We start from the raw sequence: 18,188 nt of genomic DNA on the forward strand, positions 1-18,188 counted from the left end.
CGTGGCCATATATAGTTTATGGATAGAAAATTACATTATAAAACAGCACAGGGTAATTGTAATTAGTCAAAACGTGGACGAGTACCTAAAGCCAATTTTATCAGTTTCCCCTCCAATCAGCTCCCCTCCATGGTTTTAAAATTATATCCAGGGATTCTCTGATGTTTCTGTCTTTGAGAGGTGGGGCCTGATTTTCAGACGTGACCTAGAATGACTTCGGAGGCTAGAAAATAAAAAGCCAATTGTGGCTTTTGGTTTGGATGCATATTCTCTCTTTTTCTTTCTCTTGGATCTCTGGCTCTGGGAAGTCTTACAGAAAGGCCCACGTGGCAAGGAACTGGAGTCTTTGGTAACAGACAGCAAGGAACACCTAGGTGAGTGAGCTTGGACTCAAATTCTTCAGCTTCTGTAAGTCTTAAGATGACCTCTGCTCTAGCCAATAACTTGACCACAGCCTCTCTAGAGACTAAACCAAAAGCACCCCTCTAATCTCTTCTCAAATTCCTGACCCTCAGAAACTGTGAGAGCATAAGTGTTTGTTGCTTTAACTTGCCAAGGGGTTAATTTGTTACACAGCAATAGATAACTAGTACATCCCTGAGAAGTAAGTTGCACAGTGTCTGGGATTGACTAGAAGGCTAATAAATATTTGTGGAGAGTGTGAATTAAAATGAATAAGTGAAAAGTTTAATTTATATCCTTCCACATCTTTCCTTATCTTATAGCCTCTTCTAAAACAGTTTCATGGAAGAGTGTTTCTAAGGGAGGATCTCTTTAATTATTAGAAGTTCAGTCATTCTGCAAATATTTATTGCTGCTACTATTTGAACCACTCTTTAACTGTGAAATACTTGTGAGCCCATTTGGACATCTGCCAGGGTTTTATAAGGAAATATGTATTGAAGCTCTCTCTGCAAATGTCTTTGCTTTTACATAAGTTAAGGCCCAGGTTTTCTGTTAAGTAGGTAGACACAACTAACCCAGATGAGTCAAGGGTTAGCGGAAGGACAGAAGTTATCTCTACACTGACACACTCAAGGTATTCGTGGCTGAGAATGAAGCCAATCACCAAACTGAGGGATATGAAGTGTGCAAGGCGTTTAACAGTTAATGAGAGCAACTTGTAGAGGGATGTGGCCACCCATCTTCTCTGTGGTGCGATATGTGACTGCAGCTGGCCTTTGGGTCAGATAATCTGGCTCAGAACCCCACCTCTTTTATTTACAAACTATGAGAACTTGGAGAGCTTACTTCATCCTTTGGAGCCTCGTTTTCATAATCTATCAATCAAGCCAACGCAGAGTATGATATAGGATTTTTGAAAAGACAAGGTATGAAAAGGTTTAGCTTACCACCTGGCATGCAATAGCTAGTTCAAAAATTGTTAGCTTCTTTTTATGAGTTTTTCTGTTTCCTCCATTTTTAGACCACTTTCCTGCTCATGGGCACCTCTGTCTTTATCCATTAGCAGTATGGTGGGATTGTCTGAACATCTAGAGACAAGAAGTATGACTAAAGCGTGGTTGGACTTCTCTGCTACCCCAGGAGGAGCCTGGCGAGATGGGATACGTTAACAGTGTATAGAACTGGACTCTGGAGAAGATGTTGAACCTTCAGACCACTGTCCTCTCAATTGCACGTGGCCTTCCCTCCAGTTTTGGTTCTGCCTTTTGACTGGTCTCTCTTAATGCATTTGGAGGCTCCTCTTGCACCACTCAAAGTGACCTCCATGGCCGGTCCTCCATATATCTAAGTTGCAATTCTGAGGCTTTAGCTCTATAAGCCATTGCAGGAACATCTCAACCAAAAGATTTCAAAGCTATTTCATGAGGGAGTCAAGTCAAAAAGTGGTTCCCTTGCTTGTCGCTTTGTTGTTTCACCTTGACTTGACCATGCTTGCAATTGTATGAGACGCCCTGCATGTTCTTTTCTCCTTTTTCTTTATCATGTTAACGTTGCTCACTTTGCCAGTTTCTGCTGCTCTCATCCACTCCTGTGATGTCCCTCATTTCCCCTTCCTCTTCCCCTTCTACCTACCTACCGTGCATGGAGAGGCCGGGGAGGAGAAACCAGGAGTAGATCTGGAACCACTTTCTTTCCTTCCTTGCTTGCCTTCTCCTTACTCATGTTCTGTGCTTCTGTTGTAAAGGCACGTTGGAATTTGCCAAGCAAACGAGTTTTTTAGGATGGATCCAGTTATGTTTTATATTTTAAGTAGAAGTCTAGGGCTTCTATGAATGTCAATAAAAAGCATGTAAGTCTTAGGGTAACATGGACAAAATATCCTTCTTATTTGACTTGCTTCCTTGCTCCAAACAGACTGTTATTCTCATTCTCAACCTTTTTGTATTTTCCTGGAATGGGTGTTCTGACTTTTAGGCAAAACATGAATACATAAAATTTACCATACATCAACCAGTTTGAACAAACTTCTTGGTTTTGAGAGTAAAGATATAATGAGCATAGCCAGGAATATTATGTTACTTATTAGATTTATTAAAATGTTCTTACTATGCAAGTTTCTTGGGCCACATGTGCAAATAGATATGACCAATACATTATGTGTAATATCTGAGTGTGATAAAACTAAGGTGTCTATTTTCTACACATTTACATTAACATATGTCTTCCAAGTTTGATATCCATTTTTCTGATATTTAGTAAGTTAAACACTCCTTTTAATTTTTTTTTTGAAGTCTTGGTGGGAGGAATTGGAAAACAAGATTGAGGAAATCTTTAGAATACCCCCTCCTGAGGGCAGAGAAACTCCATGGCCTCTCCTTATCTGCATCTCTGCTTACAATTATAAAGGAAAACATCCTAGCAGATCTGTGGGGTTCATAGCTTCTTTTTGCTCTAACCCATTATTTCAGCATAGGAAACATATGCATAGCATTTGTAGCAAGTGAGACTGGAGAGAAAAAAAAGAGAAAACTATTTTATTTTATATATATATATATTTAGATTTTTATTTATTTATTAATTTATTTATTTGACAGACAGTGAGAGAGGGAACACAAGCAAGGGGAGCATGAGAGGGAGAAGCAGGCTTCCCGCCGAGCAGGGAGCCCAACGTGGGACTAGATCCCAGGACCCTGGGATCATGACCTGAGCCGAAGGCAGACACTTAATAGCTGAGACAGCCAGGTGCCCCTAGAAAACGATTTCATTATTCTAGGTTATGCCTGCTGTAATAAATTAGCACTAAAATATTTGTTGCTTTACAAAGCAAAGGTTTAGTTCGTGTTCACTCTTCATACCAGTTACAAGTTGGCAAGGACTCTTCCAAATACCCACCCAAGGGGCCGGGGATGGAGGCGCTACACCTACAATAGACCAGCTTGAATTAGTGGCATCCTCTATGGCCCTAGCAAGGGAAGAGACTACTGGGATGTCCCCTGCCTAGAAGTGGCGTGTATCTCTTCTGCTCATACACTATTGGCAAGAAGAAGTCACCTGGCCAAGCATAACTGCAGTCTGATGAATAGAGTCTTCCAAGTACCTGAAAGTGAGACGAAAGAGCATCAGTGATGCCCATCACATTACATAATTCAATCCCTTCAGGAAACTGAGGTCTAGGGGTACCTGTGACCTAGGTCACAAAATAAGCTAGTGGCAGAGCCAGCTTTTTTGATACCAGGTATTATTTCTGCTGTCATTTTTATAGTAGTTAACTCTTTTCTGTATAGAAGTTGATGGCACAAAAATGTTGCCGAGCTATAGAATATGTCAGAAAAATCATCAGGGCGCCTGGGTAGCGCAGTCGTTAAGCGTCTGCCTTCGGCTCAGGGCGTGATCCTGGTGTTCTGGGATCGAGTCCCACATTGGGCTCCTCGGCTGGGAGCCTGCTTCTTCCTCTCCCACTCCCCTGCTTTGTTCCCTCTCTCGCTGGCTGTCTCTCTGTCACATAAATAAATAAAATCTAAAAAAAAAAAAAAAAAGAAAGAAAAATCATCACTTATGACTAAAGAATGATGACTTTACTGTGTTCTTAACTTCTCCTTCTTCTTCTTCTTTTCTTCTTCTTTTCTTCTTCTTTTCTTCTTCTTCTTCTTCTTCTTCTTCTTCTTCTTCTTCTTCTTCTTCTTCTTCTTCTTCTTCTTCTTCTTCTTCTTCTCCCTCTCCTTCTCCTCTTCTTCCTCCTCCTCCTCCTCCTCCTCCTCCACCTTTTCCTCCCCCTTCTCCTCCTCCTCCCTCCTCCCCCTCCTCCTCCTGCTCCTTCTTCTTCTTCTTTTTCTTCTTCTTCTTTTCCTATCCCACCCCAGCCAAGGCTTATTTTCTGGTTGTGGCTTGGGGGATTTCTAAGCCATATCCTCTAGTATCATGATGAAGGAAATATTCTCTTTTATTCAGGCAAATGCAAATTAAAAAAATTTATTATGTTATGTTAGTCACCATACAGTACATCATTAGTTTCTGATGTAGTGTTCCATGATTCATTGTTTGCGTATAACACCCAGTGCTCCATGCAATATGTGCCCTCCTTAATATCCATCACTGGGGTAGGCCATCCCCCCACCCCCTCCCCTCTGAAACCCTCAGTTTGTTTCCCAGAGTCCATAGTCTCTAGTGGTTCATTCCGCTTCTGTTTACCCCCCCCTTCTTTCTTCCCTTCCTTCTCCTACCAATCTCCCTGCTATTCCTTATGTTCCATAAATGAGTGAAACCATATGATAATTGTCTTTCTCTGCTTGACTTATTTCACTTAGCATAATCTCCTCCAGTCCCGTCCATGTTGCTGCAAATGTTGGGTAATCGTTCTTTCTGATGGCTGAGTAATACTCCATTGTATACGTGGACCACATCTTCTTTATCCATTTGTCTGTTTAAGGGCATCTCAGCTCTGTCCACAGTTTAGCTATTGTGGACATTGCTGCTATGAACATTGGGGTGCATATGGCCCTTCTCTTCACTACATCTGTATCTTTGGGGTAAATACCCAGTAGTGCAATGGCTGGGTCATAGGGTAGCTCTATTTTTAACTTTTTGAGGGACCTCCATGCTGTTTTCCAAAGTGGCTGTACCAACTTGCATTCCCACCAACAGTGAGATCCCCTTTCTCCACATCCTCTCCAACATTTGTTGTTTCTTGCCTTGTCAATTTTTGCCTTTCTAACTGGTGTAAGGTGGTATTTCAATGTGGTTTTGATTTGAATTTCCCTGATGGCTAATGATTTTGAACATTTTTTCATATGTCTGTTGGCCATTTGTATGTCTTCATTGGAAAAGTGTCTGTTCATATCTTCAGGCAAATGCAAATTTTTGACACTGGAAGTAGTCACAATATCTTCCATGTACCAAGAACCTTCAATTTCACAAATCGCTTTTAAATATCTTTTCTTGTTTGCCTTACACATAACATACCAGAGATAAGCAGGTTGAATCACTGACTTGGTTTTACAGACACCCAGGGCAATGGCATGATATGCTCAAGCTCACGCAGCCAATTAATGGGACTACAATCCAAAGCTTTGATCTTTAAGATCAATACTAGAGCACAAGCTAGTTTTTTTTTTTTTTTTCCTTCCTATTTCCTGGCATTCAGGATTTTTTGGCTTGGAAGAATGATTAGGTGACTTTCTCCAAATTTCAACAGCTTTGCGGTGACAGAATGAAGAACATAATTTGACTCTTAACTAAAATACTTCTGTAGGTTCTTATGTTGATACAAATACAACACCTGTTAACATCTGGAAGGTGTTACATTGAGGCTAAACTTACATCTCAAGTGCTTGGATGTCTTTTGAAACACTGAAAGAAATTCTTTTTAGTTTCCTTAATTGGTATAATGAGGATAATAATTATACCAAAAACATGGGATTAAAAGAGTGCCTGTCATAGTGCGTGTGCTGTATACATGTTTGCTGTTACTGTCACTCAACACTCAGGAAAGATCAAGAACAGGGAGGGAAAATGAAACAAAAGGAGTAAATCCTTGCTCCATAAATTCTTTTTTGATCTCTTCTTCCTATTTCTGAGAAACTATGAGAGTCCTGGCAGAAAAACATGTAATTCATAGAACTGTTGCACAACTGATAAATCAGGGCTAGTGAGATTGCTTTCAGCTGCAAGTAACAGAACCTCACTAGAAACTGGCTTAATCAAAAAGAGAATGTATTAGGTCACATAATGGAAAAGAATAAGGGAGAGATAAGTGCACCAATAAAGCCCTTAGGAAACTTACATATATATATATCATATATCATATATCATATATCACATATCATATATCACATATATATGATATGACTTACATATATATATGATCTATCTTTATCTTATCTATATCTATATATCTATATAGATAAGATCAATCTATCTATCTGTCTTCTATCTATCTATCTTTTGGCTCCACTTTTCTTTGTGTTGGCCTTGTCCTCAAGTAGGTTCTCTTCAATTGGCAGCAACAATGACTACGAGCACCTCAAAGATGATATCTTACAAGATTAGCTTCTTTCCCTGTAGTCACACCAAACATTCCAGGATTAATACCCAGAGTCTTGATTGGGTCCCATGCCCAGCCTTAAAAAAAACAAAAAAACCACAAAAAACCCACCATCACTTTGATTGGTCAGGGTTGGGTCACTGGCCAACCAATGGAAACAATAGACGGAGTGAGCCCCCCTGAAATCTTAAGGAGTGAGGACAGAGAAAGAAGGTGGTGTCTTAAAGGAAAATCAAGGTGCTATTACCTGAAGAGGGAATGGATGTTGAACAGAGAAGAACTACAGGTATCTATTCTAGTGCTCAACGATATGCTGAGTACCAGAAAATAAATTATTGTAGTCAAGGATGTTATTTTACATGAAAAGCAACAAGAGTTATGATGCTAAGGACAGGTGGAAAAATCCGATGGATGAAATTGGATCTCAAGTTACCTTCTTCTCTGTAACACTACATTTCCCCAGAAATGTAATAGAAGTGGATAACATCTTTTGCATTTTCATTTCACATGGAAAAAGATATCGGGGGGAATATGTAAAGGTTATGAAACAAAATTTTGAAACCATACAAGCGATCGGTCTTCTCCAAGTAAATACATACGGAAATGCTGGTCTAGTCTTTAGGTGAGATCATTTTTTTTTTAATTCCCAGGAAATCTCTGTTATTCAAACGGATTTGCCTGTGCTTAATCTGTAAGCAGTGCTGGTCCCAACACAACTGTGTTCAGAAGAGGAACCTTGTCTTTGATGTTCTACTCTTCTGTAGGCGACAGTTACTCTTTCCCCAAGCCTGGAGTGCATGGCCATAGGACAGATACTTCCTTCTTCAAATCACACCCATTTATCTGTGTGGGCAAAGTCCATCATTTGCGTCCATCATCCACTTATCATATTTGGTTTGGGTGGAACTCATTTCTGACTGTCACACATAAAATACTCCCTAAGCACCAACCAATTTCCTACAAATCCATCAACAGACTACACTCATAAATAAACCCTATCAGCTGATATTTGTACAGCACATTCCTGTTTCTTAAGTTCTTGCCTGTAAACCATTTTGCCTAATCATCATGGGAGTTTTGGAAAGCAGGAGGAGTGGATATGATTATTCTCATACCACAAATGATGAAACTGAGATGGAGTGACCTACTCAAACTGATAATTAATGCAAGCCTTCAGATGCCAGACCTCAAGTTTTCCCCACTACATCTCATTATCTGAGATTGGGTGAGGGCCGTAGTGTAGGCTGGAAGCTAAGAAGAAAACTCTGGAATCAAATGACAAATGGTTTGAAGATTGGCTCTGCTGATTGTCAGTTGTGTCTGTGACCTTGGGCAAAGTTCTTCATCGCTTACTCATCTGTATCATTGTAATTATTCCATACCTCATAGGATTCTTGTGATTATTAAATGGCATAATGCATGGACAGTGCTTAGCAAAGGTTCCATATATAGCCCCAGCTTGAATAAGCTAATTATTGTTAGAGCTGTCATCATGTATCTCTAAATGTAGTTTCAGCCTCCAGTCACAATGAGAGAACAAAGAACTGCATCATTCATCTGTAGGGTTCCATGCTTCTGCCTCTATTAACTGCAACTGGCAGGTATGGGTGGAATGGGAGGCTGAATTGCCTGAATCAACCCTTACCTTCCTATACTTGCCTTCGTCTTCTTCTTTGTCTTCTCCCTCTTCTTCCTCTTTTTTTCTTCCTCTTCTTCTCCTCCTCCTCTCCTTGGTTGTCCTCCTCCTCCTCTTCCTCTCCCTCCTCTTCCTCCTCCTCCCCCTCCTCCTCTTTCTTCTTCCTCTTCTTCTTCCTCTCCTTCTCCTTCTTCTTCGATTCAAGTAAAGCCATGGGAGTGGAGAAGGAGCAAAGAAACCTGTAACTGCCTGTGATCAATTAATTGTAAACACCACTGAACTCTGATCAGTCTATACTTGTCTTCTAATTGCTCGATTTATTTTTTATTTTCATTCCAATCACCCGCCACAAGGCCAAGTATATGCTATCTGTACTTAAAAGATTATGAGGTTAATATTCTTTGCATATTCTAGCAGATAAATGTGAACTCTGCAATATGATTGAACAGTTAAGTTTAGACTTATGTAAAAACAACAGCCGTTTGAGTCTTTCTTCTTAGACTAACTAAGCCCCAAAGAAAGAATTTCGTGCATTTGACTTCGTTTTGAACTTTTCCAATTCATACTGCCTTATAGATTTCTCAGAATTTGTTTTGTTTTCTTTTTTTTAAGATTTTATTATTTTTAAGTAATCTCTATACCCAATGTGGGGCTCGAACTCATGACCCCCAAGATCAAGAGTCCCATGCTCCTCAGACTAAGCCAGCCAGGCACCCTCCCAGTATTAGTTTTATAAAAAATAAACCACTTAGTTCCACACAACCTGGATAGTGGTTCTCCTGTCATGTCGGCTCTGAATATAATGGTCAGAACAACCATTTCATTTGAGCAGTTCCTCATCAACAGGTGGTTTGGCAGCATAAAGGCAAATGAAAACAGAAAGCGTGGTTCTATGAAGGGGCAGTCTCCCTGTTGATCTTGGTTGCTTCTTTTAGCCACTTGGGACGTGGAATGGTGTGTCAGAAATGGAGCCCAGGGGCGTCTGGGTGGTTCAGTCGGTTAAGTGTCTGCCTTCGGCTCTGGTCATGATCCTGGGTCTTGGGATCCAGCCCCCAGTCGGGCTCTCTGCTTCTCCCTCTCCCTCTGCTGCTCTCCCCGCCACCCCACTGCTTGAGCTCTTTCACTCTTGCTCTCTCTCAAATAAATAAATAAATAAATAAATAAAATTGTTAAAAAAAGAAAGGAAAAAAGAAAAAGAAAAAGAAAAAGAAATGAAGCCCAGTGGCGGGGAGGAGTGGTGAGGGCACAAGACCAAATACCGGCCGAGAGGAGCTTGCAGTCTAACGGTCGGTATGGAGAGTGAAGGGATATTGAAAGGTGGTGATGGAAGCATGGGGGCTGTGAGTGCACGTATGAAGAGAACCTCGCTCCGATGTGGGGAGTGATGACATCTGAGCAGAGGGTGATGGATGAGCGTGAGTGAGCCAAATCGGGGTTTGGTGGGGGGAGAGCAGAGGCAATTATTGCAGGTTGAGGGAAGAGCAGATGGAAGGACTGGGAGGAGGGAGAACGCCTAGCTGACGGCAGAGTGCAGAATTCAAGGAGAAATCTGGCAGGAGAGGGGGTTAGAGGACCGGGTGGGAATGGAGGAGGGGGGGGAGTATAACAATGGACACCTCTCTCTCACTCTTACCCCCAAAACCACGAGACAGGAAATGACCTCCACTGTCCCTCTCTCTCCCAGGAGAAACACGACTTCCCTTAAAATCCAGGCTTTCTGGGGATTGAAGGAAAATAGTAATTTCTAGGCACTTATTACATTCCAGGCAGTTTTTTTTGTTTTTCCTTTATATTGATTTAAATTTACAACAGTCCTGTGGAGTAGGCCATGTTGTTGTACCTATTTTACAGATGAAGATGTCAAGGTAAGAGGAGTGAAGTGGTTTTCCCAAGGTAACCCAGCTGACACCCAATACCGTGTCCAGGCAAGTGATAGAAAACTTTTCTGATATTAACACAGAGATATATACTTTCATTTTTTTTAGTCTTTAGTCAAGATGATGTTTTAATAAAACATGCTTATGGAAACAAGGATGCCTTTAAGTTTAGATTATAACTACTATTTCAAATTGTGGTGGTTTATCATGGGAAAACTTCCAGACACCTTTTATCTTTACATTTGCTTTTTTTTTTTAACGTAGGCAATAAAAGTGGGCAGGTCCTTGTCCCCTAAAGTAGATAACACTTCCTGGTTCTCAGGAGGTGACAATGATGCCTTTTCAGGACTGCGACACTATTGAAATTCAAAGACTAGGTTTTATGATGACTCACCCAGGATTTTGTTTTGTAATTTTGTAAAGCAAAATTTCCCTTTTTCATAGATGGCGTCTCATTCTTTTGTGCCCAAACAAAAATGCAGGCTCCAACCACACCTGAAATGCCTTTTTTAGTGTCTCTCCAAAGATCATGAGTTAGAATGCCAGAGGTACAATGTTGTTTTTTTAAAAAAGAGTTTATTATTTTATTTTCATTTTTTTATTTTTTAAGATTTTCTCTATTTTTTTTTTTTTTAAGATTTTATGTATTTATTTATTTAACAGAGAAAGAGACAGCCAGCGAGAGAGGGAACACAAGCAGGAGGAGTGGGAGAGAAAGAAGCAGGCTCCCAGCGGAGGAGCCTGATGTGGGGCTCGATCCCAGAACTCTGGGATCACGCCCTGAGCCGAAGGCAGACGCTCAACGACTGAGCCACCCAGGCGCCCCAAGATTTTCTCTATTTTTGAGAGAGCGAGCGCGTGCATGTGTTCGCGCAAACACACGAGGTGGGGGAGGGGCAGAGGGAGAAGCAGGGAGCTTGATGTAGGACTCCATCCCAGGACCCTGGGATCATGATCTGAACTGAAGGTAGAGGCTTAACCGACTTAACCCAGGCGCCCTAAAAGATTTTATTTTTAAGTAATCTTCACACACAACATGGGACTTGAACTCTCAACCCCGAGATCAAGAGTTGCGCACTCTATGCACTGAGCCAGCCAGGAGCCCCTGTTTCTTTCTTCCTCCTTCTCCTTCTCCTTCTCCTTCTCCTTCTCCTTCTCCTTCTCCTTCTCCTTCTCCTTCTTGTCCTCCTCCTCCTCCTCCTCCTCCTCCTCCTCCTCCTCCTCCTCCTCCTTCTTCTTTTTTTAACATACAGTCTTATCTTAGTTTCAGGTGTATCCTATAGTGACTCAACAATTGTGTACCTTATTACTCAGTGCACCTCATGAGAAGTGTGCTCTTTAATCCCCGTGCCCTCTTTCCCCCAATCCCCACCCATCTCCCCCTGGTAACCCTCAGTTTGTTCTCCATAGTCAAGAGTCTGTTTTTTGGTTTTCTCTCTTTTTTCTTTATTCATTTGTTTCTTAAATTCCACATATGGGTGGAATCATGTGGTATTTGTCTTTCTCTGCAATGTTGCTTTGACACATCTGCCATAGTGCCGAGTGATGTCCTAGAGACTACACATCTCCAAGAAAAGTAAGGTAGAGGTGAGATATTGATTACAAAAGAAAAAGATGCTGAATTTACCCTGTGGTGACTTTATCAAAGACGTTTATTACTGACCTTCGTCATGACAATGTCAAAATTCCCATCGTCTTGGTCATATTTTGAGTGCATTCACAACTTTTGACTAAGCTCTACTTTCCACTGGGAAAAAGAAAAATCATGAATGTTAAGTGTTTTCAGGTTTGGTAGATGTATTCCAAGAATACTGGTCAGAGAATCAGATTAAAAAACAAAACCTGTAATACTTATATTACCAGAAGAAAATGCTTTGATGAAAAAACATTTTAGGAATACCTATAATTAGTTCTTGGAATTGATCTTTGTGTTGTTTAATGCTCTGTCCCTGTCAAAAAACATTTGTCATATTGGCTCATGTCATTTGATCTCTATATCCTATCTCCTATTTCCTTCCAGGACATGTGAGCATGGGCAAACACTTTTTAATTATCCTGATCAAGTGCGGGGGACATCTTTTCGCTGACCCCACTTGTAATCAACTGTGATCTCCTAGAAGCAGGCGAATTGATTGCTTCTATCCTTCCCAACTAGCCAGAAGAGTGGCTCATACATTATCCTGCCCCTTTGAAAAAATCCAGCTCCGTGATTGATTTCATGACTGCCTGTGGCAGCAAATTCCTCTGAATGAATTCTACCAGGTGAAGCTGTATTTTCTATAACTTGCTTTAAATTTCCTTAGCATTAGCTATGCTGAGCAGTGCAGTCTCTTTCGGGACAATGTAATAAGTATCTATCAGTTTTACTGGCCAGGACCTACCTTTAATGCCTAAGTCAATCTCTCTTATTTTCCAGCCCAGATTTAGTAATTCTAACTTTTGAAATCTCCTGTCGTGAGTGAATCTACGGTGCACTCGATTTCTTGCCCTGTCTCGCAGCTCTGCCATCCCTGCCCTACCTTCCTTCGGGGGAGGAAGTAAAAGGTGAACAAGAACACAGGCAAACCTGTCGTATTTTCCTCTGTGATGTTATTGTACTATGCTCTTTCTTCTTCCTCCTCCTCCTTCTTTTTCCTTTTCTTCTTCTCCTTCTTCTTCTTCTTCTTCTTCTTCTTCTTCTTCTTCTTCTTCTTCTTCTTCTTCTTCTTCTTCTTTTTTCTAAATCTTCTTGATTTCTCTGCACACAAAAAGAGAAATTCAGCCAGAGCAAGGGAAAATTCTTGGAAATATTTTTATCTAATTCATACACTGGGGTGCTTGGATGGCTCAGTTGGTTACGTGTCCGACTCTTGAACTCAGCTCAGGTCTCGATCTCACTGTCGTGAGGGAAAGCCCTGCCCACACCCTCCAAGCTGCGCATGGAGCCAACTTAAAAAATTATAAAATGAAATAAAATAAAATAAAATAATAAAATAAAATATCTAATTCATACACTGTGCAGTGGCTCATCTTATAGTCCTCTATGGATTGGGACTTTTTTTTTTTAAGATTTTATTTATTTATTTGACAGAGATAGAGACAGCCAGCAAGAGAGGGAACACAAGCAGGGGGTGTGGGAGAGGAAGAAGCAGGCTCATAGCAGAAGAGCCTGACGTGGGGCTCGATCCCATAACGCGGGGACCACGCCCTGAGCCGAAGGCAGACACTTAATCGCTGTGCCACCCAGGCGCCCCTGGATTGGGACTTTTTAACCTACAGGAAATGTCCTAAAGGAGTTCGACACAACTCTGTTCCAGTTTGGATATCTCCTGGGTGCAAGGAAGGCTTCTTTTTACTAAATACGATAGACGTCACTTTATCAAATAGACGGACACTTCAGAAATTCGTTACTAATGAAATAAAATTATAAGTAAAGCATCTGTCCAAAGACCACATTTTCTCTAGATTTTTTGCTGAGATATGCCTCGTCTTTACCTGACCCCTGAATCATATGATTTCTGGTGACTTCCTTTTACTAGTTTTGCAATGTCATTGTCAAGATGGAATTATTTGATGACTTAAAACTTCTATAAGATTTTCAAACTTAAATGAAGAATTACATTTTAATAAAACATATCTTGTCATTTATTTATCGAGATGTGTGTGGGAAAGACATGCTGTTTCATGCTTGTCGACTAAATTGGCTTTGAAATATATTTGAATTGTGGGGGCCTAGAATGACCAAAAAAAAGATCAAATTGGGGTACACACTGAAGCAGGAATAACTTTAACTTCGTTTTAATTTTGGTATTTCTGGGGGTGCCTGGGTGGCTCCGTTGTTGAGCGTCTGCCTTCGGCTCAGGGCGAGATCCCAGGGTCCTGGGATCGAGCCCCATATCAGGCTCCTCCGCTGGGAGCCTGCTTCTTCTTCTCCCACTCCCCCTGCTTGTGTTCCCTCTCTCCCTGGCTGTCTCTCTCTCTGTCAAAATAAATAAATAAAATCTTTTTTAAAAAATGGCATTTCTGTAAAGAGGAGAAAATAGAGGAGGGAGGAAAACAGAGGAGAGAGGCCCGTGCATGTGTGTCTGTGTGGTGCGGTGGGTCATGACAAATTAGGAATGCCTCCACAGTGACACACTTTTGGCCTTTCTTGTCTCATTCGTCTTCCCTCCCTCCCTTCCTCCCTTCCTCTCTCTGTGTCTTCCTGTGTTCTTTCTCTTTTACTCCCATCAAAGATTACTGAGCACCTATTATGTACAAATATGGCACTAAGCACTGAGGTACAATGGAAAGCCAGGAAGTAGTCCCTGAGCTCCCAGAGCAGGAACCTAGCACTCAGAAAACAGTTGCATAAAGTGCATTAGGAGTCATCTTTCAGGAACCAGAGCAGCATGGATAAAGAGCCAGGTCCTGGTTGATGGGGGGTGTGAAGGTTTCCTGTGGGAAGCCATGTTAAAACAGATATGTGAATGATGGGTGGAAGTTGGCGAGAGGAAGGAGTTAGGGGAAGAAAAAGTCATCCACAAAGCAAACAGCTTTGGCACAGGAGCTCAAGGGAGCCTGGCTGGGCTGGATGGGGGTGGAGGGCAAGGCTGCAGGGGAAGGTTCTGCTGCTGAGGCCATCAAGGGTTGGAGTGCCAGTGATTTCTTTGAAAACCTTAATGACAGTATTTGGGAAACTATTTGGGGACAAGCGGGGGTTCTTTCCCCAAAGTCGAATAAAGATTAGGTAGAGTTGTAATTATTACAACAGAATCCTTGAAGTTCTAAGAAACAACTTAGAAATTCAAGAATATGTCAGACATCTGCATCCTTGTCTCCCTGTCCCTGTATGGGGACCGGAATATGGGGTAAGGGGCGGCCCAGAGAGATAAGCTGGATGCAGCAGAGATTAGTTACTCACCTGTAAACTGGCAAAGAAGCTCACCTGGTGCAGGGAGATCTCTCTAAGAGCGCGCCTCAGTATCAGGTACATACAGCTCAGAGAGACCTAGAGACACTGGTTCATGTACTAATACCTTACTAGTGGCTCTCAAACTATCTTTCTTTCTCTTTCTTTCCTTTCTGTTCCTCCCACCCTCTCTCCCTCTCTCCACTTCCCTCCCTCCCTCTCTCCCTACTTCCCTCCCTCTCTCTTCTTTCTTTCTTTCTTTCTTTCTTTCTTTCTTTCTTTCTTTCTTTCTTTCTTTCTTTCTTTCTTTCTTTCTTTCTTTCTTTTTCTTCTTCTTCTTTCTTTCTTTCTTTCTTTCTTTCTTTCTTTCTTCTTTCTTTCTTTCTTTCTTTCTTTCTCTCTTTCTTCTTCCTTTTCTTTCTTTCTTTCTTTCTTTCTTTCTTTCTTTCTTTCTTTCTTTCTTTCTTTCTTCTCTCTCTTTTTCTTTCTTCCATCAAAGATGTAAAAGTCAGAAAAATTAAGCAACTTTTTAACTTTCTCACCCAGGCCAAGGGTCACTTTGTTGACAATGAAACGAAATTAAAGGTCAAAGTCATGTTCCCCTTTCTCATCTTTTTATTGGTACAGAAATATAAGTACAGGGCTCTTAACGCGCCTGGAGATAAAAGCCCCAATCCTCTTGCATGCAACCATCCATCCATGTCCCCATGACCCCCAGGATACCAAGGGACATTCAGCTTCAAGTGGGAAAGAAAATTTGCTGGAAAAGGCCTCCTCAGAGCCCAGCATAGCTCTGCCACTGGAGTCCTGACTCACAGGACATCAAGAATGCAGTGTGGGCCCACATGCTTCTTCCAAATAATTCTTAATGAATTAGCTCAACTTCGCAGTTTAACAGACTGCTTACTTATCCTAATGTGTTTTTCTGTTTGGCCTAATAAAGGCAAGTGGTTTTGCGAGATATCTAAGATACAGATCCTCTTTTGCGAACATAAGAATAAATTCTGAAGCTTGGTTGGGGGATCAGAATGGGGTCCCACACCATCATTTCATTTCTGGCTTTAATACCCTTTCATGACCAGACAAAAAAAATGAAAATTGAAGCAGAGGTTGTATGCCAAATTGTTAAATAGCCATAATTCAACCATGTCTACACAGTGGCGGACAAACACTTTGGATGCAAACAGACAAACTGTGTACAGGCCCTTGCAGGACTTAAATATTTGAAACCATGTTTTTCTTAAAGGATACCTGGGACACAACTCTTGCCTACATATATTTTATAGCAATTGCCAGAGAATTTTCGAAGGACTTTGAACAGAAATTATTTTATTGAAATACAATATATATATTTTGGGGAGAAGAGGGATCAAGATAATATGTCTGTTATTTCAGATTGAGAGGCCAGTCTTTAATTTTGAGGGACTGTCTCCAACTTCACATGACATCACTTTAATTGGACAGCCATGTTTGCAGAATTCCACTGGTCAGGCCAAGCGGTGGTCAGGCAGGGACAATGGGATGTTCATCCATACCCTGGTTCTCAAAATCCATTTGTTGAACTGAATTAAATGGCTGACAAGGGAGAGGTGGTGGCCTCTGAGGCTACTGAAATACCCAGCCCTAGTGTCCATACCTGAGCCCTGCTACAACGAACCCCTTTCCTGCCTATTTCCTATTCCAGACAGAAAAACATCCATAAGTGGGGAGTCGACTCAAAATAGGAACGATGACAACAATAATGCAATAAAAACCTAGACTCAGCACTCACTACGTCAGAGACCGTACCAGGCCCTGTTAGTTTCTGTGATGCTTACAGCAGCTGGAAGGGAGGTAGAATATTGGTCCCATTTCCATTTCACAGCCAAAGAGGGTGAGATTTAGAGAAGAAGGGCTCAAGTCATAGAGCGAGCATGGGATGGACCCAGAACTCAAGTTGGTTTCTATTGTTTGGTCTGGATACTGTGCCATTAATCATGGTCCAGACTCAACAGACTGGACCTTAAACCACAGAGGGTTCTAGAGGCACCTGGTGGCTCAGTCAGGTAAGCTGCCAACTGGATTTCAGCTCAGGTCATGATCTCAGGGTCCTGGGATCAAGCCCCGAGTTAGGCTCTGCACTCAGCAGGGAGTCTGTGTAAGGATTCTCTCTCTCTCTCTCCCTCTGCCCCTTCCCCTGCTCTCACACACGCTCTCTCTGTCAAATAAATAAATCTTTAAAAAAAAAACACACACACAGAAGTTTCTAGAAAAGAAGAGGGATTTCCCTGGATCACAGTGTGTACCCAAAGCAAATTTAGAGTGGGAGATCTCTCCTGAGGACTGGCTCTTTTTTTCTTTCCTCTGTTCTCCCTTTCCTTTTCTCATGACTCCATTAAACTATACTGGAATGGTGAGGCCCTTGAGTCGGGTGGGAGAGAGGAACAAGAGAGACCCTGCTCATTCTGACCCTCTGCCCTCTTCCTGTTCTCCTTCCCACAGGACTGATGGGCTGAACAGTCTTAAAACCTGGCTGTGGCCATCGATCTGGACGACTCCAGCAGACCCACGTGTCCTGCGGTTCAACTTTTCAAACGTACCCTGTTTGTAATTCCTCAGCAGGATTCTGAGCTCCGCTGGGCATATTTTGGTTTTACAGTTAATCAGAAAGATTTTGCTCCAAATTTTCCCTGAGTGTGGGGCTTTATTAATGCGATACGCCTCATAGTAGTGAGTGCCTGCTTTTGAGCCATATGCCCTGAATAAGTTATCAGGTTTCATTGTTTACCCTTGGTTAAAAAAAAAAAATTCCATACACTCTGACCTCATGACACCTAAACCCTGCCCGTGCAGTTAAAACAGGAAAACTAGTCATCTGATATCATGAAGGCAAATCAGCTGGTAGACGCGCTCAAATGTTTCCGTCTCCACCAGTGTGTGGGCATTGTGGGGAGCCATAGATTATTAATCAGGAATGCGCGGGAGAGGATTTCTGGTTCGTGTGTGTGTGAATTTCCAAAATAAACCCAATACAAAGAGATACAGCCACAGTGCATGTATTTTTCATTGTTAGCACATATCATTATGTCATCATGTAAGAATTGCCCAAAGAAATAGAAAAAAAAAAATAACCACATGGATTGCTTAATGCCAACCTCCCCCCGCCCGCCCCAGCCCACCTGTGGAGTTGTCTGAGAAAGGAAAAAACATGAGCATTAGTCAGGCCCTCGGGGTGAGGAGGCTTCTTACCATGAGCCAGTGCCAGGTTAGTCTGGGTGTCTGCAGAGCAGGCTTTGGCAGGACACCAGAGAGAGGGCATTTCATAATCCAGGACTCGCCCCAGAGGATTCTGAGCCAGCAAAACACTAATGGGAACCCAGG

At 41.8% G+C, this 18,188-nt stretch overlaps 1 long non-coding RNA gene across 3 annotated transcripts in view; it reads left to right on the forward strand.

Moving 5' to 3' along the window:
- The window catches only part of LOC123790804 (uncharacterized), a 95,752-nt gene that overhangs the window by 24,968 nt on the left and 52,596 nt on the right, over window positions 1-18,188 (forward strand). The window contains exons 2-4 of one of the 3 annotated variants that reach the window (XR_006779204.2): window positions 11,979-12,220; window positions 12,375-12,502; window positions 17,310-17,851. The exons of the other annotated variants lie outside the window; for them this stretch is intronic. This is a non-coding gene — a long non-coding RNA (uncharacterized LOC123790804). Of the gene's footprint in view, window positions 1-11,978; window positions 12,221-12,374; window positions 12,503-17,309; window positions 17,852-18,188 lie in introns of those variants that run through there. 3 annotated transcript variants of the gene reach the window in all.

This window comes from Ursus americanus, chromosome 28, assembly GCF_024610735.1.
Source record: "Ursus americanus isolate L20-20 chromosome 28, mUrsAme1.1.p, whole genome shotgun sequence".
Taxonomy (NCBI): Eukaryota; Metazoa; Chordata; class Mammalia; order Carnivora; family Ursidae; genus Ursus; species Ursus americanus.